The sequence below is a fragment of the Triticum urartu genome, chromosome 2 (genome assembly GCF_003073215.2).
Source record: "Triticum urartu cultivar G1812 chromosome 2, Tu2.1, whole genome shotgun sequence".
NCBI lineage: Eukaryota > Viridiplantae > Streptophyta > Magnoliopsida > Poales > Poaceae > Triticum > Triticum urartu.
In genome coordinates this window covers 294425658-294438874 of record NC_053023.1, presented here as the reverse complement: position 1 = coordinate 294438874, position 13217 = coordinate 294425658, and the positions used below count along the sequence as shown (strand labels likewise).

The window sequence follows — 13217 nt, the reverse complement described above, 5'->3', positions numbered from 1 at the left end:
GGGAGGAGGCCACGGTGGCGGGGGCTACAGGAGGAGAAGGTCATTGGGGGTTATGAGGCCGTCCAGAAATATGCTTGTGGGCCGGTCCAACTTTACGTTTTGGATCTCAGGAGAATCTAATCGGGCCCTATATAGTCTGACATAATCCAAATAGCTATTCTGATCCTAGGATCAGAATAGTGCTATATCAGAATATTGTGTTACCATGGCGCCCTATATAGGCTCGATCCATTTTCCCGAAGTGCTGCCGCAGCCCAGAAGCCGCCCGAATGAAAAAAAGACCCCGGCTCGACCCCAGTTGTCCCGAACCTCCCCCGAACCGATCCTCCAGCCCCCCGTCGCCGCGCCGTGATGCAACCCCAGGCCCCGGTCGCCGCGCCCCAAGGGCCTCGCCGCCGCGCCGCGATGCCACCTCTGCTGCGACCCTAGGGCCCGGCCGCCGCGCCGCCAGGCCACCTCCGCCGTGCCGCCAGGCCCCAGCCGCCGCACTACCAGGCCACCTCCGCCGCGCCGCCAACCTTCCTTGGCTGCGCTGTCAGGCCCTACGTCGCCGCCGCACTACTCCAGCCAGCGTCCCACCGTGCCACGCTGCTCCAGCCGGCCTTCCACCGCGTTGTGCTTCCCCAGCCCGCGTCGCAATGCGACGCTGCCCCAGGCCGTTCACGGCCGCTACCCCAGTCTGTTCACCACTGCCAACCAAGGCCGTTCAATGATGGGTCGGTCAACAAAAGCAATGGTCAGAACTCAAAAGCTTTCCTCTCGTTTCCTTCCGCCTCTGTAGTTTTCCTTTTTGATTTTGGGGACTGAGTGAGTGCATTTTACCAAGGCATTCCATGTGCTGATGGGTATGCTTGCTTAGCACAAAATTCATGAACTGTCAATTTATTTTGAATTGAACTGGTGCTGCTCTTAGATTCAGACCTGAGGGAAGAAGACGGAGCTAAAATGATTCAGTTCATCATTGGCACCCTATAACCCAAACAGTGAAGAACACACCCCTTGTACTTTTGCTCTTGTTCCTTCTGTCTCCTGAATTCCACTCTTGATGAGCATGCTTGGTACTAGATAGATACTGCTGTCGTAGTTCTAATACAATATATTACAACAATTCATTGACAAAAAATTGTCAATTCATATATGTATGCAGCGGCTGTTCTGATACTACTTCAGTAACCAGAAAAACACAAAAGTTCAACTATACTTATACAAAATAGTTTAATATTTTATTCTATGACACTCAAGAAAAACAGAAATAAAAGAGGTTCATCATGTGATGAACAATAGTCCCAACAAGTGTGCTAGAGATGCAAAAAAATTGATGGCATAGTCGATGCTATTTTTCATCCAATTTCTGAAGAAAACTAAAGTTGATCAGAGTAACTGAAGAATAATCTATTAGTTCTCGAGTATGTGTAATGATGCCATTTTACTGTGCATTTGTTTCCATCGCGATGGATGTATTCCAAGATATGGTTGTATCATTGTGTTGAATAAAAATACCATGTTGCTGCAACATTTTCTGTCAGCTCCTGTCAAGCAATACATGTATGTGAGCATCCTTCTATGTAGTAAGTTCATAGTCGAGAAGTCAGGAACTTCGGAAAAAGAACGTGAACATAAAAAAACCATAAAAACCTGAACCTTATCTTAGGGGAGTTCAAGAAGTCCGTGTCTAGCCGTCTGTGGTGTGTATTCTTATCAGTTCATAGTCGAGAAGACATGTATTCTTATCAGTTTATTTTTCTAGCTGGCAGTTTTGTGTATTTGGTTAGTTTGTGTGTGTATATGTTGCCATCGTGGTATACGAGAGACCACCCCACGAGAAAGTCGCCGATCTGGTCGAGGCATGCTCCTGTTCTCTGTTTTCAGTTGCACAAACATTTAAAAGTTCGAACACCAAACCCTGGTAAGTTCTCCTTACAAAAACTCATCTCTCATATTTGTTCCTATTTTTGTAGGTTCCAGTTAAAACAAGATGCATAAGTTCATCATTTGTATGCTTTTTAGTTCATCTACTTCCCGATGGTGAGTCTGATTTCCTTCGTGTTTCCATTTTCTTCATATAGCACAAACAAGTACTTGTGGTTATGCTTGAGAATGAGCACCATACCGTTCACCGCCGCCACACCGGGTCGTTCAACGACACAACCCGAAGTAGTTCGACGTCGCAGCTCGGGAGGCACACACTTCACCCCTCCATCCCAGGAGAGCAGTACATCTTGTGCGCGAGCAGTCCGTTGCTGATGTACACTGCTGCTCTAAGCTCCTTGGCCACTACTCCAGTATGTCCAGCATCGTCCCCAGTCCAGCCCCATGGCATTCGGACGGTCGAGTTCATGCCGAGCAGCAGTCCACGCCCATCAGCTCCTATTTCCACTATAGTGGTTGGGTTGCCGTTTTCCTCATCCTTCTCGGTGCGCGACAACCCAGCCCACATGTTGCTGCCGTCCGCCACCCCAAATAGCTTTGGCTGTTCCTCAAGCAACCATTTGGAGAACCTTTTGGTGTTTTTCTACTGGTGATTGATTTTAGCAATTTGTAGCTATCTGCGTATGGAATCTGAAAGTTCAAGATTGCTGCAGATTCAATTCTTGTAGTACAAATGTCCCAGAGTTTAGTGACATCTGTAATTGAGGTACTATGGTCTTGCATCTCCAATGTATGTTGCTGAGCATCCTCCCAATCCGCTCGATCAACTTCTTATTCCACCTCCAAAAAAAATTCTTTTTGAGTTCTATCCTTCGTCACAGGTTCACCGCTATTACCTCAGTGCAAACGTGCCAAAGAGTTTAGTTCAGACTATACTAAATGTCCATATTATAGATAATATTTGCATTGTCTTAAATTTCTGGAAACAAGCTTCAGTACAAGAAAAATGGGCCAGTTAGTTCATCCATATCCAAACCCCCGTCGACGTGCGGCGGCAGGAAACATTTTCAGGTTGTTTTCTTTCTCTCTTTGCTTAGCACAAAATTGCGCAAATGCCTAGCAGAAAAAGAACTTGTTCGTATACATAGGTAGGTTCACGAAATATTGTAGTAGTACTTCGGTGAAAGGATTCACATCAGTTCAATCATTTTTGAATGTTCAGTAAAAGTTCAAATAGAGCAGAGGCTTTCACCTCATTCGAAAAAGCCTAAAAAGCAACAGTACAATGATAGAAAAAAATCAGTTCAAAAAAATATGTTGGAGGTTTGTCAGAATGGCAGAAAAACATCAGTTCAATTTTTCTGTACCATCGCTTCTATTGCTAAATGTTTTAGTCACTTGTTTTCTTGATGCCATCAGGTATTTCCTTAAATAGTTCGGTCTTGTGCAGCTGGTACTAGTGTGAATGGGTAGCAAGTTCAACTACCAATCCACACCAAGTTCAGGTATGTTGCCTGTTTCCCACGCGTTCCTAGAAGTTGTTCTAGGATTGGAAAGCTAGCAGCAGCACACTCTTGTTTTCACTGTTTAAGTTCACCTCAATTTCTAATTTAAGTTATGTTCATAGGAGTGCTTGTAATCAATTAGTTTGGTTTTACTTATGTTTCATGAATTTCTAGTACCCTAATAGATTTGGTAGTGACATGAGCTCCCTTTCCACCACTCCAGGATATGCAGCGTTACCCTAGTCCAGCCCCATGGACTAGTAACAGAATATTATTTCGTTACCCCTCAACCCTATAAGGGACCGATGTGTAGTTTCCACTATCCGAAAACGAAGGCCTACCAATCCTGTCTGTGAAAAGAAAAAACCATGACCCTCTCCAGGTTCAGACGCCCCACCTCCACCTCATCTCTCCGGCTCGGACGCAGCTTCGGTGCCTTAAAGGCACCTGCCTTTGGGTCATTGACATGTGGGCCAGTCACCTGTTGGGCCCACATGACATAGACACAAAGGTAGGTGCCTTAAGGCACCAAAGCATCGTCCCTCCGGCTCCCGTCGGTGCCCAACTCCCACCTTCTCCACCGTCTCAGCTGACGCCCAATGCCACCTTCTAACCCGTCTTCGGCCGCCGCCCAACCCCCACCTTCTCCCCCGTCTCAGGCCACCGCCCAACCCCCACCTTATCCACCATCTCCGGCCTCTGCCCCACCCCCACCTTCTTCCCCGAATCCTCCCGCCGCCCCCGCCTCCACCATCTTCGGGCCTCAGGAAGCTGCATGTGCCCGACCTCGCCCATGGTTGCAGGGGCCCGGCGCTGCGGGGAAGTGTGGAGGCGCAAGTTGCTCCACGACTAAGGAAGGCGCACCCTGGTGCTCGCCATGGCTGAAGACGAACTCCAACCGCCGGTCCGAGAGTAGCCAGCCTTTGTTTGCATGCGCGTCTCCTTCCTACTTCACCTAGGTATGCGCCATGACCCGTCGCGCTCGATGCTCCCTACTCTCATAGCCGTCCTCAGTTCGACCCCATGGTGTCGAGATGGACGAGTTAGTCACGAGCAGCAGTCCGCCGCCGCGCGCCGCCCCCTAGCACCACACTGCTCGGGCACCTGCTCAATTGAAGAAAGCAGACACTTTCAATCAACGTGTCCCGTTTTCCTTCCTGTAGTCCACCGTACCTAGAAACTAGATTTTTATTTGCAAAATCAGCTCACCGTACCTAGAACAATCAGTTCGGTCCATCTCCTGATTTTGAAAATATGAATTGTGTTTACTGCCAAAATTGATGCTCTGTAGTTCACCATGTATATATGTCATCAGTTCAAAAAAACGTACAGAAAAGTTCAATTGTATGTGTTAAAACCCAGTTTGGTTTTATACTATATGTCAGATTATTAAAAAATATAACAAAAGATTTTGCTCATGTGGCTGTAAGCTCTAACTATATGGCAACAAAGAGAGAACAAGTAGGAAGTATTGTTGTTTCCGTATTGTTAAGTTCAGTATGTATTCCGTTTTCAGTACGTAAACAAACACACATGATATTTATAAGAGCAAAAATTACAAATGGAAATCTATAAGTTCAACTACATATATTACAACAATTGAAATACAAATGGCCGTTTGTGTGCAGTGCTAATGGCAGTACATTTTGGGTTGGGGTAATGGATGTCTGACCAAAGAAATTATTATTGTACTAATGTCAGTACTAATGGCGGTTTGTGTGCAGTGCTAATGGCAGTACGATGGATGATATACTACATAAATTATTGTTGTGTGTGTGACGGATGATACCACTTGCTTTTCATAACATAAAAGATATACATGCAATGTTTGGATTGACGAGGCCATGTCCGCCTCGGTTTTCTGGGATCTTGAACAATGGAATGATGATACACACTAAAATGGCATACAGAAATCTAAATGCTCACTTGCTATTTGCTAGAGCTGATACTAGGCTTATTTTCATTATGCCACTTGCTACTTGTAGTTATCATGGGTGCCCGCTGGACAGGTTGTTTTTGTTAACATGATATTGGTCAATTAATTTTACAGACCTCTTATTGGAATTGGGGCTGCAACTAAAGTAGCAAAAAAATGATATTAGTCAATTAATTTTACAGACCTCTTTTTGGAATTGGGCCTGCCCCATGATCCGGCGTCGCCCTCCGCTGCCTCAGCACGCAGGCTGTTCACCTTCACCACCCCTGGCCGTTCACCACCACCACCAGCGCCCGTTCAATGCCGCCCCAACAAACCAGTGCGACTTTGTCTCTCTCAACTTAAAAAGCGGTTCAGCTCAGTGCATGTCAGACATTAAAGCAATATTCTGTAGTAGCTTCAAAAAATGCAAATGGTCATGTTTCCACAAGACTGACGGAACACTGCCAATTGAACTGAGCACTAGCGGAACTGTGAAGGTTCGTTCTATAAAATTGCATCAGTTCGCTAGCAAAATCAAATTCAGTTCATCTGCCCTTTGTTAGCTTCAGAAAATGCAAATGTGTATGTTTTTGCAGCACTGACGAAACACTACCAATTGAATTGAACGTTGACCACGTCTCCACCCTCCCCACGCCCGCCAATGCTGCGACCACCCCTCCCCCTCACGATTTCTTGTTGATATCGCTGTATTCATGCTTGTTACGTGAGTTGCCTGATGGAAGTTCTGCAACTGTCAGTCCAGATGGAAGAAGGAGATCCGTCCAAAGTGTGAGTTTTGCGACGTCGACGTGCAAGTTCTACAATTATCTGTCCAGATGGGAGAAGGAGATCAATCCAACCAACGCATCTGAAGCGACATATGCAGAGCCATTCGCCTGAGGTATCGGAATAATTCTATGTTTTTTGTGTTCACTGGATTTCCGGATTTTTAGCGCAAGTGATGCGTTCTGTTTTTGCCTGTTTAGTCCAAGTGGGAGAGCAAAAGTAAGCACTATCTTCTTAGAAGTTGTGTTTGAAACCCATTTTTAATAGTGAAACAAGTAAATCAGTGTGTTAAATGCTTTACTGTTATAGTTCTTAAGTGACTGAAATTTTGACCATGTGTTTAGAGTTAAGCAACTACATAAGTTGCATGCTGTATTGATCTACTTGTCATGCTGAAGTTCATAGGCTTCTTAAAATTTCTAATATAAACAAGCTGGTGGCCGCCCATCTCTGCATGTATTTTATTTCGGATGTAAGTCTCTCTATAGATCATGTTATGAGTAATGCAATTGGACAAGGTTGCTAGGAAGATTTTTAGTTCACCTTTAATGTGATTTGCACTTCATATTTACAGAGCCAAATCCTGGCGCGCCCAGCCGCTGCTCGTGAACCCCGCCTCCATCAGCTCCACTTCACTGGAGCCGTCAGTCCACAGGAATAGGGGTAGCGGATCCCCTATAGCGGTCAAATCCCGGTGCGCCCAGCCGCTGCTTGTGAACCTCGCCTCCATCAGCTCCACTTCACCAGAGCCGTCAGTCCGCAGGAGTAGGGGTAGCAGGTTCACCCAACGTCCGACGCCTTCTTCCATCTCCAAAAATCTTGTTTTTTGAGTTCAGTTCTTCGTCACATGTTTCACTAGCTGAAAAATGCATGGTGTTCTGAAATTGCTTGCGGACCACTAGCTGAAATTGCTTGACGAACAAAAGCAAAGGTTTTATCTTCATCTACTATTTTTTCAGATATTCGTCATATGCACGAGCATGACTATATTTGCTTGTTATGATCTAGTGGGCAACATTAACATTTGGGTAGTCCTTCTGCAGGGCCCAAACCCACTGTCGTGCAAGAAAAAGAAAGCAAAGCCCCAACCATCAGCTGCTCAATCATCAGGTAATTAATCAACACTAAAACATACGTGTCTAATCCAATGTTGCGAAAGCAAGTTTGGAGTTGCCTGACTTATCTTTTGGTGTAGAACTAATAGTAAGATGGAGAAGAGATAATGCAACAAAAATCTTAGATGGGGCAGTGAAGTCCATTGCGCATTCTGATTTTTTGTAGCTCCGGACATCAGTTGTATTGAGACATGGATGGCTCTACACCTGAAGTACATATATCTGACAAGCATGATCACATGTTCCCTTTAGAGTCTGATGGTCGATGGAGAGGCGAAGCGAAAGACGGTTAGGAAGCGCAAGAGAAGTGGCAAAGACAGTAGGTCCATGTGTATTTAACAGCAAGTCCATGTATTACTACATGAGAAGTACTGCTAGTGAGACTTCACTGCCCCATTTCAACAAACTTGTATACGCAATCCTAGTTTGACAAAGTACTCTACTGCCGCTGGTTTCAGTTCCCTCACTGGATTTGCAGGCTCACGACCATCCTCCAACATCCCGTCAGTGCCACTGATTTGAAGGACCTCGGTGAGCGTGTACTTCTCCTGGTATACAATTTCATTCCTCCTTGTATTGCAGTTATTTTGGTTAGTAAACTTGTATCGACGAAGAATAATTGCACCAGGAAGTTCATATCTTAAAACTAGATAAGTTCGAAAAACAAACCATGACCAGTTGAAAAAGAACCACCCTCACCCTATTTTGTAGCTCACCTCTAATTCGTTTCTCTCTACTTCTCTTTTCTCTCACTATTTTGTTTCTCCCTGTACTCCAGCACGAGAGAGGTTTGGACAGACGCTGATCACTAGCTCTCTATGACGCCGCCGATCACTAGAACGAAGAACACAAGCAGGATGAGAATGAAGTACATGACATAGACAATGAGGACGACCAAAACATGGAATCCGTACACATAGCACCAACTGCAAATTCGAACTTTCTGTCTATGATGATTTGATTGCTACTTCTTAAAGAAAGTGTACATAACAGTTAGATGTTTGTGCTAGAAAGGAAAACTTGTTTGAATTAAAAACATTGACCAGTACGAATCAAAAACATTGATCAGTTCGATAGTGCTCTCCTACCTATTTTGGTTGATGCCACAAATAGTGAAAAAATTGTGTGGGAATGTTTAATTATTACTAGCATGTAAGTTCAAAAAAATAAAACAGAGTCAGTTTGTCTATGAAATTTGAGGAAGTCCGTCAATAGACCCGAGGAAAATAACATGCTCTTTAGGTGTTGTCACTATTCCTGTGAGCACAAGTTTAAAAAAATGTTTACATTCTGCTCTTGCGTATGTTTTTGGGCAGTACAAACACATCGCCATAGTGAGTACAGATGCAACACCTTGGGAAGTACTACTAACATTGCCGCGCTGGGCTTTCCGTTTGCAGGGTCCACTAGGTTCCGTCCTGAGAGAAGCATCGCCGGCTGGGAGAGTTCAATGATCTGAACTAGGAAAGTTCAACGTGAAAATTTGCTACAGATTGCATTACTTGAGAATTTTTTTCTAACTGGGTGCAGATGAGCCTGGGCACCGAAATACCCTACTCACTCTTTATTGACTTCCCTGTATTTTGTGAATAAATGTTTATATAATAAATGTTCACATAGTATACTCCCCTGGTTGTACAAGTAAACATACACTAAGTGTAGACGTTCACTACGTGCTTTATAATCAGTTAAAAAATGTCGGGTGAGTTCAAACTAGAAAGACAGATAAGTCCAAAACCCGCACAACAAAAAAGTTTCACCTACGAAAGAAAATGTGGCACTTCCACATGAAGTTAATAAACAAGGGTTAGAAAAAAAAGGATGTTTATATAAAAAAAAGTGCTCAAAAGTTCAATTACTCTCCGTGTGAACGTTCATACACTCTGTTTCCAAAAGAGAGTGCACATTTTACTAGGAAAAAACTTGGGTAAGTTCAAGGACAGAAAAAACTGGAACTTCAAAATCGACAAAATAGCAGTGAGGAATACAAAGTAAAGTCTTGTTTGTGAAAGCAATGAGCAGCGCAATGCAGAGGAAGGCCTGGACATAAACGGAGAGGACAGTCTAAGCTATTGTGCCTGAACTAGGCCTTGACAAGAATAGCTAAATTCAATAGCACATACACACCTTGTGCCACACAGGCCTGTCATGCTGCTGGCAGACGCCTTGGCTGAGCAGGGGCCCGCTGTCCACCGGCAATTTCTCCTCTTTCCTTTTCTTCGTTCTTCCAGAGAAACAGAGAGAGCTGATGAGAGAAAGGGCAGCATGCCACCGTCGATCCATCCCTCGCTAGTCGCTACCCGCACCCACCAGTCATCGTCGTAACCTGCCTCTGGCTGTCGCCGATGCACTCTCGGCTCTGATTTCATCCCCACCCACTGTCTCTTGGTCGCATTCGTCCGCACAGCACTGCGGTGTGCTGCCGTTTCTTGCAAGGGGTTCGGCCGACAGCCGCAAGAAGCCACCGTCTGCTGCATCCTCTATCCTATCCCTAACTCTCTGCTGCCCCTCCCTTTTCCAAGCCTCTCTCCTTCTTCCCACAAGATCGACATCCCTGATGGGATGGCCACTGAGTCACGGAGGGGCAGTCGATGGCGGTGGATGAGGAGATAGACGCCACAATCACTGCACTCCATCACTTCCTCCTCCACAGCAGGTTTCCTACCCGCATCCCTCCTTCCTTGCAAGTCGACGGTGCCATCATGTTGGAGACGGCTGTTGGTCTTGCGTTTCTCCGAGCTCTTCTCCTCCCTACTACGCGCTGGATCCGCGGGGATTTAATTTGACCATGGCGCCCTTGATGCCTCGCAATTCAGCACGTTACCTTGCCCGTGCCTGCTACTGATGCGACCATGTTGATTTGAGCCGAGGCGCGAGCAGTGCGCCAGAGACGTTGAGTGTGGGGATGAGCCCGTGGTGAGGCTAAGCTTCATGGCGATCGATGTGTACACCACGCTGATGAGCAGCGCCGCCACCATCCCGCGGACCGTCACCTGCTTGCGCCACGGCGGCTCCGACTCCATGTCCGACGAGGCGACCTCGCGCGACGTCTTGTCGATCTCGCCGGACGCGCCCAGGTCGTGGCGGTTCATTTCGGCGCCCACGAAAGCCCTCAGGGCGAGCATCTCGAGCTCCTCGACGGCGGCAGGGGCTGTGGCGACTACGCTGCGGGGATGAAAACACCATTAGCCCAATAACACAGGTCCAAACCGAGAGCATCAATTCATAAAGAAGATGATCAGTTCGACAAAAATGAGAGCATCAGTTCAACCCCTCGAATTCGTCAGTTCAAGAAGGGTAACAGAATAATATTCTGTTACGCGTAACAGAATAGCCCAGATGTATATATATATATATCTACCATTGTAGTAGAATGATGTATGTCTTGCTGATAATAATTTTTGTTACTGTGTGTGCTGTGTATGATCCAGGGATAGCACAATAAGCACAGAGACTTGGATTCTACCAAATCCAGGTCGTGACATGTGCTCCCCTCGGAGCACCCCCCAGGTGCTTCTTCGGCCCACTAGATGTCTTCTAGTCCAAAAAAAATCCACCAAGAGTTTCGCTGCATTTGGACTTCATTTGGTATTGATTTCTTGTGATGTAAAAAACATGCAGAAAACAACAACTGGCACTTGGCACTATGTCAATAGGTTGGTACCAAAAAAGGATATAAATGACTATAAAATGATTGTAAAACATCCAAGAATGATAATATAACAGCATGGAACAATAAAAAATGATAGATACATTGGAGACGTATCAGCATCCCCAAGCTTAATTCCTGCTCGTCCTCGAGTAGGTAAATGATAAAAACAGAATTTTTGATGTGGAATGCTGCCTAACATGGCATCTCATATTCTTTTCTTTATAGCATGGACATTGGACTTTTATATGGTTCAAAGCAATAGTCTAGTTTTGACATGAGACTTAAATACTCAAGCATATCAACAAGCAACCATGTCTTTCAAAATATCAACGCTAAAATAAGTTATCCCTAACCCATCATGCTCAATCAGTGATCCATTCATGAAACACACTCGCATATTAGCTACACCCAATGCTCAAGTACGATCATAGTGCCCACTAGTTGGTTCTTTTTAAGAGAAGATGGAGACTCAAATAAAAAATAAAAAATTGCATAAAGTAAAAGAAAGGCCCTTCACGGAGGGAAGTATGGATTTGTAGAGGTGCCGGAGCTCAAAGCGAAAAACTTAGAAATAAAAACATTTTGGGAGGTATGCTTTTCCCACCAACAAAAATGACTTAGAGTTCCCAACACTTCCCATGCTAGATATATCATAGGCGGTTCCCAAACAGAAAAATAATGTTTATTCCTTTTTCCACCATACTTTCACTTTCCATGGCTAACCGTATCCACGGGTTCCCTCCATACCAACACTTTCCAAGGAATTTGTTATTTGACAACATAAAGTAAATTCATTTTTCATTTCGGGACTGGGCATCCCTAATATCTTTGCCTTACTCTCATGCAATTACAAGTGAATAAACACTCATTGTGAGAATAACACATCTAGCATGGAAAATATTAGCCACCCCTCACCGCCTCGCGAGCAGTACGAACACACAAAAGAGAAGTTTATTTTGAAAATTAGAGATGGCACATACAAATTTGCTTAGAACGGCAAAAGAATACCGCATATAGGTAGATATAGTGGATTCATGTGGCAAAACTAGTTTAGAGGTTTTTGGATGCATAAGTAGTGATCATACTTAGTGCAAAATGAAGGCTAGCAAAAGATTGAGAAGCGACCAACCAAGAAATGAATAATCTCATAAGCGAGCATTAAGCATAATTAACACCGAATAATGCACCCCAAGTAGGATATAATTTCATTGCATGACTATTGACTTTCGTGCTTGCATAGGGAATCACAAACCTTAGCACCAATATTCTTACGCACAATTACTCATCAACATGACTCACATATCACATCATCATATCTCAAAACTATTTCAAGGAATCATGTTTTTTTGTCTGATGATCTTCATGAAAGTTTTAATTATATCCTTCTTGGATATCTATCACTTTGGGACTAATTTTCATGTGTTGCTTTTGATAATCTTAAACAAATATAAGTGAAGATCATGAGCATAATATATCTTTATCTCAAATTAATTTAAGTGAAGCAAGATATAATTTCTTTAAAATTTTACTAACTCTCAAATAAATCTAAGTGAAGAAAGAGAGCATTTCTTCAAAAGTAACAAAGCCTACCATGCTCAAAAAGATACTCTCTCCGTTCCTTGATATAAGGTGTATAGATTTTTGAGAAAAAATCCAAAATATAAGGTGTTTTGCGATGCACCACTCGTCCGGATCATGTTTTTAGGGATTTGATTACATTTCCTTATATTAGGAAAGCTCCTCTATTTTCTCATGTCAATTAGTCAGGTGTATTCTCGCCCAAAGCTTGTGAAATTTTCCCTCCACATGCATTCTTTAATTTCCGTGCCAAAAACTATACACCCTATATTAAGGAACGGAGGGAGTATAAGTGAAGCACAAGAGCAATTCCATAGCTCATAAAAATTGAAGTGAAGCATAGAGAGCAATTCTAACAAGTCATGGCATAATTTTGGCTCTCTCAAATAGGTGTTCCCAGCAAGGATTCATGACTCAAAACACAAAGAAAAACAAGCAAAGACTCATATCATACAAGACGCTCCAAGAAAAACTCATAGTATGTGACGAATAAAAATATAGCTTCGAGTAAAATACCGATGGTCGTTAGAAGAAAGAGGTGATGCCACTCGGGCATCCCCAAGCTTAGTTGCTTGCTTCTCTTTGGATAATAACTTGGGATGCCATGGGAATCCCCAAGCTTAGGCTCTTCTTACTCCTTATTCCTTCGTCCATCGTAACATCACCCAAAACTTGAAAACTTCAATCACACAAAACTCAACAAAACCTTCGTGAGATCCGTTAGTATAAGAAAACAAATCACTACTATAAGTATTGTAGGAAAACAATTCATATTTTATTCTTGCATTATATTT

General features: G+C 44.0%; 1 long non-coding RNA gene across 49 annotated transcripts; it reads left to right on the top strand.

Moving 5' to 3' along the window:
* Window positions 1-245: 245 nt before the first annotated feature.
* Window positions 246-8733, top strand: LOC125537076. 49 transcript variants are annotated; one of them, XR_007295567.1, is made up of 10 exons: window positions 246-736; window positions 920-983; window positions 1959-2025; window positions 3320-3374; window positions 5493-5789; window positions 5889-6193; window positions 6653-7009; window positions 7122-7188; window positions 7274-7744; window positions 8594-8733. It is a non-coding gene; the product is annotated as an uncharacterized LOC125537076 (long non-coding RNA). The 49 variants fall into 49 exon arrangements; XR_007295561.1 differs by lacking the exon at window positions 920-983; XR_007295552.1 differs by lacking the exon at window positions 920-983 and having other exon boundaries at window positions 3289-3374.
* Window positions 8734-13217: the final 4484 nt, after the last annotated feature.